The sequence below is a fragment of the Manihot esculenta genome, chromosome 13 (assembly GCF_001659605.2).
Source record: "Manihot esculenta cultivar AM560-2 chromosome 13, M.esculenta_v8, whole genome shotgun sequence".
Classification (NCBI taxonomy): domain Eukaryota; kingdom Viridiplantae; phylum Streptophyta; class Magnoliopsida; order Malpighiales; family Euphorbiaceae; genus Manihot; species Manihot esculenta.
The window spans coordinates 6782751-6790864 of NC_035173.2; positions in this window are offsets into that span (position 1 = coordinate 6782751).

Consider the following 8114-nt stretch of genomic DNA (forward strand, 5'->3'; position numbering starts at 1 on the left):
GCTAAATTACAGTTTTTAATATTTTATTTAATTAATAAAATAGTCTAAAGTCTTCTTAAAATAGCTCTATTAGACAAAAATATTGTAAAGAAAAATTGTATATTTCAAAAATATTTTTCTTTATCTGTTTTTGACCTTTTAAATATTTTAAATTTCAAATATAATCATGTTATTGTGTAAGACTTATATTCATTAAAAATTTTATTTGTGAAATTTTTTTATTATTAGAGATTTAATATTTAAATTTATTATTAAATTTGATCATTATAATTTTATACATATTTAATTATATTATCTCAAAATTATTTTAACTCGCTTTCACAAAAAAAATTGCTATCTTTTTACTTTATTCATTCCTTTTAGTATTCTCCCAAGGACCAGTTTTATTTTAGAGATTACAAAATAAATTCTTAACAATAATATTCAAAACAATTAAGATTTTATCGTATAATTCTATTTTTTTTAACAAATTCAATTATTCTATCATAGTTTTCTAACCATTTTAAGAATTTATTTTTTGTCCTTTAATAGTAGAATAGAATCTCATTTTTTTAACGATGGAAGAAAATAATTAAAAAAAATATTATTTTAGAATCTCAATTACTAAAAATTGTTGTTGTTAAAAGTTGGTGGTTGATAATAAAATCAAATTACTTTATTATAATAATTATTATTATTCTTTAAATATTTTTTTTCTTTTAATTATTTATTTTTCTCATTTTGGTACTAGAATATTGAGCTATAAAATACTATAATTGACATGATTCTCGTGCATTTTTCAATTAATTAAACATAAATAAAAATATTATTTTTCAAGCTCATTTAATATTTTTTTAGCTAATTAAAATTTGCTATTTCTTGTTTTTTATTTACTAATTTTTTTTTTATTATACATGCTTGACTACGCTTCCATAAACTAAAAAAATAAATTTGCAATCTATTTTTTTTTTCTATGAATTGCTGGGCTCTATAGTTAGTTTTACAAATGATATTTTGAATTTATTTATTTATTTATCATTTTTGCTTTTATTCATAGTTAGATATTATAAAGAAAATGAAAATAGTATTATATATAAAATATATATAATGAAAAGCCTCTATTAATTATGAAAAAGACTATAAATTTGACTAAATTATTTAAAAGTGTAAGGACGTTTTTGTTTAAATTATGCTTCCTTATTAAAATAAAAAAAAAAGAGAAATTTTTCTTATATCGAATATTTGAATAAAAGCATATGAGATGCCTTAGTATCAATACTTTACTTTTTTTAAAAAATTTTGGAAGAATAAATTTACGTGGTATAATTTAGGGGTTTTATTTCTAATCAAGAAAATAAAGTTTATAAAATTCTTAAATCTTTATACGATTTGAAATAAAGTACCTAAATTATAAGAAATTTAATATAATTAAATTTTGATTAATGTCATTTTTTTCCATTGAATTGATAAGTATATGATTACAAAACTTATAAATAATGAACGAGCGATTATTTATTTATATACGATCATATATTTATATTTGATACAAATTATAATATAATATATGAAACAAAAATATTTTCTTATTTATTGATGACCGCTGGATTTCTCCATCCCGTTACAAGGCCGGGCTCACAATGACTGCCCCCTTTTGAGGGTCTCTAAGTCTCCTGAATGAGCCGGCCCAGTCCGTTCGGCCCTAATATCAAGACTTCCCCTGAGCCTCAGTCTCAATCTCTCCTTCCAGTCCGGTCAAGAGGGGAAGAGATAACCAGCCCATTCGCAAGCATGCCAGGGGGAATTAAATGGCCGTTCAGCGTGAATAAGACATCTGACACCTTAATGCGTACGAATCCGTATAGCAAAGACAGGTGGCCCAATAAAGGCAAGACCGTTACACGTCACTGGCAGGCAAAGGAAAAGAATAAAAGGAGAGGAGCCACTTCCTTTCAGACCAAGCTTACTCAACCATTGTAAAACGTTATTTTCTGGATCTCAGAATATCATTTATAAATTTGATATAAAATATATGGAGGAACCAAATGTGATGCGGGATGTTATATTCATAAGGATGAGGAATGATAATATAATTCTATTATAAGATTAAGTTCTAAAGAATTTTGGATATTTCAATATCAAACAAGTGAATATACTTTATGATGTTAATTCTCAAGTAAAAAAGAAGAATTAGAGGTGACATTATTGCTCAATTTAGATATGCACATATTATTAGAAGATTGTTGTATTTAATGAATTTTTCAGATTTAATATAACTTATGTTATGTAGATTGAGCAAATTTACACGATCATTGGGCTACTTTAGTCAAACTTACAAAGTATTTGAGGTATTGTGAGTTATGATATTCTATACGGTGGATGTATGTTAATTGAAATTTAGATTCAAATGAGATAAAATCTACTAATGTTATGTGTTTAATCTAGAATTAGATGACAATGAGACTTGAGTGGCTAAACAATTTCTTAGCAAATACTATACTGAGAATAAAACTTTCAATAGTAAAAATAAATATATTTATCTAAAACATAATATGGTAAGGTAGTAGCTAAGAAATGAAATTACATTCGTTACTAAACCTTTAAGAAATGAGTTAATAAATAAAACATCAAGGGGAATAAGATTTGAACCAATCTGAAATTAATAGTGATAAGAACCCAACATTTGTTATTGGAGATCACATGAAAAGGTTCATATGGCTAATAATAAGTCCATTGTTAGTTTTGCTAGTACTATTTATTGTTATCTTTTTCTATAGTGTGATAAGTGTTAGACTGCATTAAATGAGAGAATAAGCTAAAAACTTTTAATGATATTCATATCTTTTATAGATAGTGTATGAATTGAAATATACACTTTAATGATATCTTATGTAAGTGTGAGAAGGACTGCTTCTATTAGATTGTGGCATAATCTCTAGCATGCCTATTAGTGCAAAATAACATTGAAAATAGATCTGTGGAGTGTTATGAGATTGATAGCCTATTAAAAAGAGTTTTTGATTCATAGAAGCAAAAGTTTCACCAATTACTCTATATATTAAGTTTTATTATTATAGGTCTGGTTCATAATCCAAAAGATACCAGATTCGAAATATATATACTAAATTTTTAAATCCACCAATGAAAAACCTTTTAAAATATATGGAGATTGTTTAAAAAAGAATGTATGTATCAAAAGGAATTTTCTTACCCTATAAATATTATTTTTTAACCTTTTAAATATTTTAGATCTCAAATATAATTATCTCATTTTCTAAGATTGTAAGGTTGTTGTGAAATTTCTTTACTATTGTAGATTTGATGTGTAAATCTATTATTAAATATGATCGTTATAATTTTATGTACATTTTATTATATTATCCCAAGATTTTTATAACAACTTATAACGATTAATTTTTTCACTATAAATGGTGGAAACTTTCACAAAGAAAATGACTCCCATATTTCTACTTTATTCCTTATTTTTAATATGCATTCTTTTGGATTACAAATTAAAAATAAATTTTTATTATTCTGATTCTGCGAATTAAATTTTAGAATAATCTGTTTTATCCTACGAGATTATAAAATAAATTCATAAAAACAGTATCCAACACGACTCAAATTTTATCGTTTGATTTTATTTTTTTAACAAATTTAATTACTCTATCTAATTTTTCAATAATTTTTTATATCCACCTCACCTCTCGAATATTTTTTTTTTTTTTTTTTTTTTGAAATAGGGGGTGGGGGGAGTCGAACCTTAAACCTTACAAGGCTGCTAGGATGCACTTTCCACCAGACTAAGTCTCGGAGTGCCACCTCTCGAATATTATAACTATCTCTTTTGCAATTATTAATTTGTTATATTATTATAAATATTAATTTTTTTTAGAAAGAAATTGAGAGAGTAAAAATGTAAATCGAATGTTTTTATTTACTTCCACTGTTTACCACTCATCTCATAGATGCCTAATTTTTTTTTTTTTTAAGAAAAAAAACACTAAAATAAGATTAGCGGAATAAGTGACTGTTTTTTTTTACCCAATAAAGAATTTGTAAAGATTATAATCATGTAAGAATCCATTTTGATTGTTTTCTGCTAAATGGTTTATTACAATTTTAAATTTTTGGACTAAATCAATTATTTTAAGAGTAATGCTCTCATAAGAGATTTAAATGCAAATAATAATAATAATGGTAAAAAAATGTATTGCTTTATATTGTCAATTCTAGCTTCTGCATCTCATCCTTCTATATTCAATTTATTGTTGATAAAAGTGCTTAGAAATCTGAAATGAAGCCCATGGGCCATGTCCTTCATCAAAGCCCATTTTCAAATTTTCTTCTCAATTTCTTCATCTCCTTTCCACTTTTGCCATTTGCTATAAACATTTCTGATAAGCTTTCTACAATAATGTGTTTTAATCTTCCATTGATAGTAAAGAAGTATCCTACAAGAATTCGAACTTAAAATCTCACAGATTTACTGAAATTACGATATATTAATATCATTTTAGATATTTTTTATTAATTACATGTTTCCATTTTAACATACAAATATAATTAAATTACGTTCGAGTGAATAACTTGTTTAAATATATTTATTATAAATTATATATTTATATTTCTAAAAATAGTTTTTTTAATATTCTTACATAATTTTTGCAAATCCATAAAAAATATCATTAAGTATGAATTTTTTATGAATAAAATTAAGGTTGCATATCTTATTATAAATGAATATAGACCCATAGACCTAGGATTAGGACTAAAATGATTCTCAAGAAAAATAAAATTCTATGGTAACTTTTTTTTTTGAAAAAAAAAACCTATTAAATGCTTCTTGAACTATTATTCTCACAAAATCAATGATTATTCATGAATTTGATGATTATTGTCACAGTGAAAATGATTAAATTATTATAACATAAGCTATAAATTTTTAAATTTTATTCTTGGACAATATTCATTTTCACCATGATTAAATTAAAGCACTATTATTTTTTTAGTAGTAATGATCGCTAGTCCTCTGGCATTCGGGCTGAAGACGAGCCGAGAGAAAGAGACATGTCCAAAACCCATTAGATCTCACTAATCAGACCGATCCATCAATATCCCATCCAACTCGCGCTTAAGACAGGTCGGACTGACTGAGAGTCCGGACATGCCAGAAAAGAGTCTAACTCGTCTAATGTGACAGATAATAGGAGAGTATGTCCAATTATGCCGCGACCCTATCACCAAGCGTGCCAGAGAAGAATTAAATGGTTGCCTGATGAGGATGGACAGGCAAGTACTCCCGTACGTACAGCTTTTCTAAGCTACACTCAACAGATTTTGAGCTATGCAAGGTATGAACAAAATATTATGAATAAGTTTCATACCTTTCTTGGTCTGCACAACAATTGAACCCTTTCTGATGCGGAACCCAAGATCAACATGTGATCAAAAATCCCGTCACACAACTTGACAAAGAACAAGACAAAGATATCTTCCAGAATGTTACTCTACTACACCCCTAACCAACCAATGTGATTAGAAACATAGATAATCAAACGAAGGTTGCTCTACCACACCCCTAACCAACCAATGTGATTAGAAACTTAGATAATCAAGCGAATGTTGCTCTACCACAACCCTAACCAACCAATGTGATTAGAAACATAGATAATCAAGCGATTCCAGCTTCGAGAACAAAGAACAAGACAAAGATATCTTCCAGAATGTTACTCTACTACACCCCTAACCAACCAATGTGATTAGAAACATAGATAATCAAGCGAAGGTTGCTCTACCACACCCCTAACCAACCAATGTGATTAGAAACTTAGATAATCAAGCGAAGGTTGCTCTACCACAACCCTAACCAACCAATGTGATTAGAAACATAGATAATCAAGCGATTTCAGCTTTGAGAACGCCACAAGAAATTTTTGATAAGTTAACTAAGCATGGAGGAGATCCATATTAGAACGCCACAAGGTTAAACCTCGATAAGTTGCTAAATAATGGAGAAGAACAAAATATTGTTCATAAAATCATCTTTATTCATTGGCTTCTTTTGACTGCCATCTTAGGAGTGTTTTTATAGCTTTCAAACCCTAGTTCTATTATAGGAAGGTGTAATTACAATATAGAAAATGTATTTAGCCAAATAGTTAAACCTGAATTACATTAAAGATCATTTTTCTAAATTATCCTGGAGAAACCTCCTTCCTAAATGGCTTGCATGAATTTGGCTTCTAATATAGGCCAAATTAATTTAAAACAAATCCCACAAAATACTAAAATACCAAAATAATAAAATTGGTCTAAATGCAATTTGGCCATACATGCATTATGCGATCTGAAATTGCGTTGTGCGTCCACATATGTTGAAGAGAGTGTGACTTGTTTCCTTATTCTTTCATGCTTCCCAAATATAGTTCTCATCTTATAAGTCTTGAATTAAGCGATGGTAACTTGATTTGTCATAATTTGGAGTTTCCCATTTTAAATCTTTGAAGCATCGTATTATTTCCTTACTCGTATCACTTTCCTTGAGCCTGAACTACTTGCCCATTGCCAAGTTTCACCTTGGTGTTAACTGATTCATCCAGCTTGCTAAACATGCTCTCCTCCTTGGCTATGTGACTGGTACAACCACTATCAATGTACCATGTTTGTTGATTGGCATCTCTTGTGACTTGAGAAGCCATGAACATGTTTTCAGCCTCATCCTTCTCCTCAGCAGTAAGTCTCCCGTCCATCGCCAATTGTGTGTCCAAAAAATTGACACAAACGAACTACTTACTATGGAAAAATAAGATAATTTCTTTGATTGAATTACCGGTGTTAACATGTTAGCATCAGATTCTATTACGAGTTGGCCTGCAGCTCCTTTTGTCTATTCCGACAACTTGGGATACTTATATAGGTATAGGCTACGTAAACCTTGTCCTCTTCTGATTCAACCTCCTACTGCTCTTAGATTAAGGCTACCGTAAATCTCAAGCCTGAACCTTATTGGAGCCTCTTCGTGCCTTACTTGTCTATCCTGCTTCCTCTTTTCATTCAATATCCCCTGCAAATCCTTATCCTGGCATCTATCTAAGATAGGTAAATGCCTTACAATTTATTTCTTCGAGAACAAGCCCTGTTCACTCAACCATAGGCGCTGGCATTCCTGTTCTTGCAGCTACTTCTGGGCACGTGGGTATCTTTGATCCAGTTTAGGCAGCTTTCAGTCCTGGGAAAGCTCTATCGAAACTTGTTTCAAGAAGGAAGGTGTGAGATTGAGTTGTAACATCAGGCCCAACCCTTCACTTTTGCCTACGTTTCTCTTCCTTATCTAAGTTAGATAGCCTGCCAGCATAAGCCCGATAGTTTGTCCCTCTACCCTCGTACTAGCTCATGATCGAGAATTCTTATTCGTGAGCAAGTTAGAGCGAGACCTTAGTGGCTGGAATACCATACCATAGGATTTGAACTCTTGTCTCTGCCTAAAGCCTAAAATAGGAGGATTTCTCTGGCCACATTGACCAGAAAATCTATAAAATATGTTGAATTAGCCCCGTGAATGACTAATTCGTCCCGCACCACCTGAAGAAATTCTAGGGATGCCTCATCTAGCAATGAAAACTCTAAGATCTCTAATAAATTGACATGAGGACAAGGAGGTATGTATACATTTGCCCGTGGTTCAAGTGATTATCCATTTGAATTATGGCTTGGTTGAGTGAGTTTCGCTTGTCCCCGAATCCCTCCTAAAGATAGAGCTTGATGGGGAGAATCATGCTTACCACATTCATCTGAGGTTGTAGCGAGCTCTGCGCAAGTGAAATACCTCTACATTTTGCATGATGGTGAGGCTGATCCATGGGTGATAGAGACCGGTGATACTGTAATAGAGTGGCGATTATGCGTCACTAGAAGACAAAGGAAAAAAAAATAAAAAAAGGAGACATGATCTTTCGGACTAAATTTACATATACACTCGAAAACCTTATTTTATCTAGATCTCAGAATATCAAGTGGATAAGGGTTTTACACAATCTGATAATTCTTTTATATATTTTATCGACCTATCTAAAAATTAGAGAAAATTACTACACACCCCCATTATTTACATAATAATTATATACTAGTCATTGATA